This window comes from Temnothorax nylanderi, unplaced genomic scaffold (assembly GCF_030848795.1).
Source record: "Temnothorax nylanderi isolate EJ_2023f unplaced genomic scaffold, tnyl_v1.0 TNYL_tig0291_pilon, whole genome shotgun sequence".
In the NCBI taxonomy this organism is placed as follows: Eukaryota; Metazoa; Arthropoda; class Insecta; order Hymenoptera; family Formicidae; genus Temnothorax; species Temnothorax nylanderi.
This window is the reverse complement of record NW_027249353.1, coordinates 1-7,461: the sequence shown is the minus strand read 5'-3', so window position 1 is coordinate 7,461 and position 7,461 is coordinate 1. Positions and strand designations below refer to the sequence as shown.

The window sequence follows — 7,461 nt, the reverse complement described above, 5'->3', positions numbered from 1 at the left end:
CTGAATCGCATCGGGTAATAACGCAGCGTCCTTAAAATTATAACGATCCGGCGTTAAGGTTGATTGTCACATTAGTCGATAATTCAAGCTGTTAATTTTGTGCAAATTTAATTCCGACCACCGGTAATTTTTCAAAATACCGGTTTTATTAACCTGCTAATGACGCGAGATATGAAAATTAAAAGGGAAAAAGAGGGAATGTAAAAAATTAATTAAACAAATTAATTTAATAAAGCTTATTTTATTTCTAATAATACTATTTTCTATATTTTTCTAATAATTTATTTTTTGTATATTAACGGAAAATGATCGTGTCGCTTAAAATCGTTGCGCGTACTTTGAGAAATGGCCTGGATGGAACATTTCCGGAAAACCTTCGCGAAGTAATCGAGAAACCTAATTAAGAAAAATGTTAATTATCTCTCTTGAATAGAATTCCGTCGGTGCTCTCAAGGTTGCGCGGGATGCCACTTTGTGCGGCGCGTGTTTACGATCGCGCTTTTGCGCGAATGTTCTTCCAGAGCGAAAGTTCTCGCGGACTCCGATCCCGATTGTGTTTCGACGAGTGAGAGCGTACGCGCCGCGCTCGCGAGCGTATTTCTGTGAACTACTGTACGTGCAAAGTAGAAGGTTACCGCATGACATCAGCCGGAGCCATTAACTACACTCTATTACTTCGTTCTCCGCGATGATAGCACAATCGCATTTTCTTCTATTACCGATACCGCGCGTACGTGAGCGATCGCCGCGCTTCAACGGCGACGGATCGCCGATAAAATCGGCGTCAAACGAAAGATAATGACGAGGCACTCATGTCACACTCTCACGCAAGCGGGACACCCCGGCGGGGTAATTCAAATCTTGGTAACGCATGATTAGCGGATGAGTTTTTATTGACTGAAATAAGAACAGATCCGTGATAAGGCGCGCGCGCGTACGCTTATGCCCGGCGACATCTTTTCCTCCGCTAATAAAACCGCATAACGATGTCAGCTTGCGCAACTAGTTTCACACGTTTTCAATTGTCTGAGACATCGGACCCCAAACTGGGGCGTGAGGAAATTCTTGAGCGAGGCAGGCGTAATAATGACTGTTTCTCGGCGGCAGAAAAGGGACTTGTTAGCATTCCAAAAATAAATAAAATTAATAAATAAATAAAATTAATTCTAATTATTTTACTCTATCGATCGTACCGAATGTTGATCTTACGACGAATACTTTCTATCGTAAAGGTTGATTGCCTTCTCGATACGCGTGTATCGCGCGGAGAAGCGTGATGCGTTATGACCAGATGCATTTGTCGACCTAAGTCACGCACGTTCGCTCAGCGAACGAGGTCGGGCACGCTGATATTTTGCAAGCCGCGCAAATATGTGCATAAAAATTGATGTCCGAGATACTCCTCGATCATATCTTTTTCCCTCTTCTGGAGAAAAAAAGGCAATGAGATTGGATTCCTTTGCGCAGTGACGGCGACTCCGACTTGAGTTGACGATCCAGCTTCGACAGAGCGAATTTCTTTTTACATCTTCGACGAAACGTTTGACTCGTAGTAGTCGCGAAATATCTGCGAGCGAAACTGTTCTGGGATTACTCGACTCGGTTATTGATTACGATCGACACTGATTTTTTTAAGTCCTCGAAGCGTTCGCGGAACTCCATCGTCCGTTTCCCGGCGAGGCGCGCAAATAAGCATCTATCGATGCTAATGACAAGTGCACACGCCCGTGCAACCTCGTTCCTATTTTAGAATCTACTCGTATCTTTCCGCGAAGAGGCGTTACCGCCTTTCATTAAGCGTCCGCGCGACAAAAAGTGCCCGCGCGCTCCAAGATGCCCGAGAATCCTTTCGCTCGCCGTGCCTGATTATCGATCCGATCTGCCGCACGTGCGTATTTTTCTACCGTGCCGTATGTATATGCAACAAAAACGGTCATAAATGTTATGCTAAGTCACATAATCCATAGTCATATTTCCGGAGCGAGATTTTGCAATACTTCGCGCGGGAAGGCAAAGCTTATCCATTAGCGAGGTACAGTTGTACAGATGTAATAAATCACGGGAATATTATCATTTTTCAATTTATCGATTTTCGCTTAAGGAAAAATTTAATCGACGACGCTGATAATAGCGTTATTGAACATACCGAATAATACCAAAGATTCAATTTGGATAAAGTGATCTTATCTTGCAGCTTATCTTATGTTAGATAAACGTTTCCACTTTTCCCATCTCTTTTAGATTATTTTTCAAATCATATATTTTTAATTAGTTTCCTGGTTAAGTTTCTACTTACGTATGCGAGTACATTAATATTGATCGTTTCGCGAGCGTTACGTCGAGTCAGATGCGAAGCGTAATGTCTAGTTAACGTGTGTAACGCGCGCGCCGAGACTCGCGAGTCTGAAATGGCAACCTTGAAACTAGGCACCACTTCCACCTTCGTCACTTCCATCAACTGGCCACCACCACTATCTCTCGTGCGACGAGCAAACGGCTGACAGCCGGTAACAGCAACGGCGGAAGGAGCGGCGACGGGTACAGCGATCCAGCAGCAGCAGCAGCAGCAGCAGCAGCAGCAACAGCAACGACTAATAGAACAAGAGGAGAAAGGGCGAACGCGCGGGGGGCGAGCAGGAGAACGGGGGGAGGGCCACGGTGTTGGCGGAACGAAAGAAAGAAAGATTCCTTCCCACGCAGGTTACACGCAGCCCTTTCCTTTTCCCGCGACTCTCCCTCTCTTCCTTCCCGCCCTCCCTTTCCGTGTCCGGCTTTCAGCTGTGAGCTCGCTCTCGTCGTGCACACCGGAGAGCAAACCGGATTTGCAATAAAACGAATCCTATCTCGAAATGTGCGGGACCAGCGAGAGAGGATCTAACATACAACGCTCAAACTGGATCTCTCCCGGCCTTTCCACTTCTCGGCTCCGTGTTCTCTTTCTCCAGCCTCTCCCCGCCCGCGCACCTCGTCATCCTAGTTATCTCTTCGTTCTTCTAACGCTCCTCCCTTCGCCTTTCGCACAATCTCTTTCGTGAGAGATATGCCCTTCTCTCGCTCGGTCCCGGTGAAAGGGATGTCGAAAGAAGGGACGACTTGAAGCAGCCTCGAGTTTGTGAGAAAGGTACAAGTACGATCACTAGCATTTCGCCGGACGAGAACATTTAAAAAGAAACGAAGAAAAGTGACGTAGACAGGTGAGAAAGGCGCATTAACGAAGTGGAGTGAAAGAGGATAAGAGGAGGGAATGGAAATGAAAGCAGTTGAAAGGAATGGTGAAATAATCTCATGGGAAAAAGTCACGATGCTTTCGTGATTGTTAAATATTATGTCACATAGCTAATGCTCTGCTTATGACATATATAGGCTTCAAGGGTGAGTATTAATTTGCAAAATTCAGACAAGATTAAGCATCTATTGCGAGGTAATATTGTACCCTTATTTGTTTATAGCTTGGCAAATCTGTATAAATTTTCCAAACTTTAAATTTATATAATTTTAATTTAATTTAAATTTATATAACGTTTAAATTTATGTAAATTTGGCAATAGAAATTCAGATAAGGATACATTTACACAAATTTGCCAATTTGTACAAATAAAATTGATGAATGAGAAGACTATATGTGTACTTCTAAATAAAATGATAGTACGTGTATCATGAAGACCGTGTCACTTGAAAAGACTGAAGCTCTTATTGGAGCCTCGGAAGCATAAACATGCCACGAAGGCGAGAACGGGGGAAAGAACAGAGTGTTTAATTGCATGTGTGCCGAGGCACCGAGGAGGAGGACCTTGTGATTCTTCTCTCCCTCTCTTTCTCCCCCCCCTCTCTCTCTCTCTCTCTCTTTCTTCTCTCTCTCTCTCTCTCTCTCTCTCTCTCTCTCTCTCTCTCACTCATCTCTTCCGCGCATAATGATAAACACCAGCCGCATGCTCCCTGCAGCGATTACGCAACGCGCTTGGCCTTCTCGTGTACCGATTGTAAATTAGACCGCATCATAAATAAATAAATAGTGCTGGGGCGCGAACGGCATTGCCAATGGTATATCGGCGGGGACCGGACTCACGGCGATCAGTCGTGAATTAATTATTATACCGTGCAATTAATATATCAGACTGCGATAGCACGCGGCGCGAATATTTGTGCGTAACGCATCGGCGGCGTGAGAATCGCGACGCTTCTCCCGGAAATAACGCGGCCGCTTTTGCGCTTTTGCCCGATAACGATTCGACTTTTCAGGCGAGTTATTCATCGATAAATCATTTCGCGCGTCGACGATATTTATTTTTTGGATTTGCATAGTCGCGAGGTTTCATTCGCGAGACAGACAAGCGTTTACAAGGAAAAAAAAAACACCAACTGATCGTCGATCGTCGATATTACTCGTTCGCAAGTTTATATTTGCCCAAAAGGTCATGGATTTCTCATCGATTAACGATTAAATGATCAGTTGAGCGGTTGACATTTTTCACGGTTATGCGAAAAGGGTAAATCTCGGGTTGGCGAACATTTATTATTCGGTTCAACCTGGAGATACTAATAACCAAATTAATAATTACAATAGTGTATTCCAAAGAATAAAAAACGCATAATCTGTTACTGCTTGTTTGATTAATTTGTTATTTGACACGAGATTCTAAGACATCGATCTAACAATTGTTTAAAAATTACACCACTGAATATTTATATTTACAAAAATAATTATAAACGGCATATTTTGCATATTTCCATATTTATAACGCAACTTTTCTGTTTAATTACCGAGTGTTTGCATTAAATAATCCATCGTACTAGATTTACAAAAATTCAAAAATTAACTGAACAAAAGTTATATAGTTACGCAGCGTAACGTCATTGGGTATGTTACTGTTGTAAGTGCGCAATATCCATGCACTTCTAAGTGTTAAAAGAATAAGTTGCGATTCCTCGTTCCGCCAGTTGTTTTTGCAGCGAGCGCGGAAGGCCGCAGCAGCTGGAAGAAGGAAGCTGAAAGCGCGCTGAGATGGTAAAGACGCCGCGCGCCGTCACACCAAATACCAAATCCGCTGCATCGCATCGTAGCGGCCGTCGCATCAGTGGCCGCATCAGCTGTTCCACCGACCTCCTTTCGTCCGCGGCCCTCGGACGAGATTCGTCTAATGCGCTAAGTATAGCCGTCGTTGCTGCAATCCCCGCGCGTACGCATCGTCATGCGTACCAGATCCGATCGAGATGACAATCCGCCTTGCGGAGCGACGAGCGGGGGATATGAGAGCGATATGAGAACGAAAGATAGAGCCGGCCGCACATTAAAAGCGAACTAAAAGCGAAGGCGGCGCACGACAGTTCGCATGTCGCGCCGCATGCAAACCCATTTCGCTATGATAATGAATACTCGCGATTAGACATTTAAAATTCTTGTTAACGAAGGCGGTTAATGGTGGCGTTTAACGAACGATGCGATGCGAGAATATGCGTGCATATTCAGACTTCAGGCTTACTTGCATAACACATTTTTGACACGACCCTGTCATGACTCTCGCTTGAAATTAAAAATAATCGCGCCGTTTTCAATAATGACTTCGTTATATAAAACGGTGACAAAGCAGATACGTTTATTAATCCACGTTCCGACGTATTTTTCTGACGGTCGATGAGTTTTTTTTTTTCACGTAACTGTTTTTACTCAACTATTCATAATTAATCCGTAATATTTTACTCTCATGAGGAGTGTGACGTAAGCGGGAATTAAAACCAGTATCGTCGATTTTATTTCTCGGCATTCTAATCCTAATAACGAGCCGGATATCATTTTCTGCAATCATCAAAATCTTTGATGCTCGACAAAATTATACCGGTTTCAATCGCAGTTCTGACTGTCCGATCGCGAGCTACGTGTTTACCGATCGACGAACGAAAAACCGTGGTCCAATCGCGAACGGAGTGATGGACATTAATCGGACGGTGTTTACCGTCGAATCATTCAAGCATTTCGCGATCGATCGCTCGTAAAACGCTCGAGTCGCTGCAACAAGCGTCCATCATGTCGATATAATTCCACTTGATGAGAAAGAGACCTTTACGTGGGGCCGCCTCCGTGTTTTTTGAAAGAGAGTGCGCGCAAGCGAGAAAGAGAAAGAGAGACAGTAAGGAAGAATGAATGGAAGAGTTGCGCGGAGTTATAGGAGAAAGGCGCGAGAAAGGAAAAGGTAGACCGAAATAATGATCAGTTCGTTGTTTTGCGAGCGTCTGAAGATAACGCAGAAAATTTCGTACTTCAATTCGATACAAGTCATTTTCATTTTGAGTTATTTTTAGTTCTTTCTTTATCTCTCTTTTTCTTTCTTTCATATGCAAATTGTCATATATTTCAATAATCTAAAAAAGGCTGAAAAGTAAAACCACATTTAGTTTCAGTAAAAATATGTATATAAATTTTTTGTGATTCAGATCTTGTAAGTTTAATGTCAAAAGTTTTTTCAAAATATTACATTCAAGGACAGCGAGTAATTAATAAAAAGGCGACGTACAAATACACGAAATATGTTGCAAAATATATTTCTTGTATTTGTATGTCGTCTTTAATGTAAATTAAAAGAAGGAAGTAAATTGAGATTGATGAACCGGCATTAAAAAGAGCATTTTAAACGTCGTAATAATGAGATAGAAAAAATGGAAGAACAGAGAAAAGGAAACGTGTGGGAGGAGCAACTTCACCAATGAATTGGAAGAAAAAAAGTATGGAGAAACTCTCGAAAAGATGGAAGGGACGAGGGCGGAGTGAGAATCGTAGGAATATGGAGGCCTCGCCAATGAATGAACTAGACAAAAAATGTATCTGGAAGCAAAATAAGAAGACGGAAGAAAGGAGACGAAAGGCGGAGTAGAAATCGTAAATGCAGAAATGGAGAGGGGAGAAAAATGTGAGAGAAGACAAATGGATACAACGGAAGGAACAGGAACTGTCGGCAGGTAGCGAAGGATGTGAAAAGACTGGAAGAACTAGGAAGAAGCTAATAGCAGATTACGACTGCGGCATTCGCTTCATTCTTACGTATTTTACGCGCGCGCTCGCTGACGTGAACGCTCGTTCTTGTATTACACCATTGCGACGACAAGGAGTGCTTCTATTCTATCGCGTACGAATGACGAGGATGGCAAAACCAGAGCATAGAGGCTGAGCTGGTGTGCGTCTTCGCGTACACGTTAGAGCAATATTAAGAGAAAGATAAAAGAGAGGGGAGAAGAAGGAGCGAGAGAGAGAGAGAGAGAGAGAGCGCGGGACTGTAGAAAGGAGACAGGGCGAGTCAGAAGGATAGGGGTGAGGAAGAAAGAGAAAGACAGAAAGACGAGAGAATCGTGCTTCAATAAAACGGACGGAGACCAGAGAGTATGCTCTTATCGCCTTGTGCATGTGCACTGGCGGAACATGTAAACCACCGCGTGTATAAGCGAAGACGTGCAATGTACACATGTACCTAT

General features: G+C 43.3%; 1 long non-coding RNA gene across 1 annotated transcript; it reads right to left on the bottom strand.

Moving 5' to 3' along the window:
* Positions 1-221: 221 nt before the first annotated feature.
* LOC139780667 (uncharacterized) lies at positions 222-5,147 on the bottom strand. The gene is made up of 2 exons (XR_011720304.1): positions 5,038-5,147; positions 222-4,972 (listed from the first exon to the last, which is right to left on the bottom strand). It is a non-coding gene; the product is annotated as an uncharacterized lncRNA (long non-coding RNA).
* Positions 5,148-7,461: the final 2,314 nt, after the last annotated feature.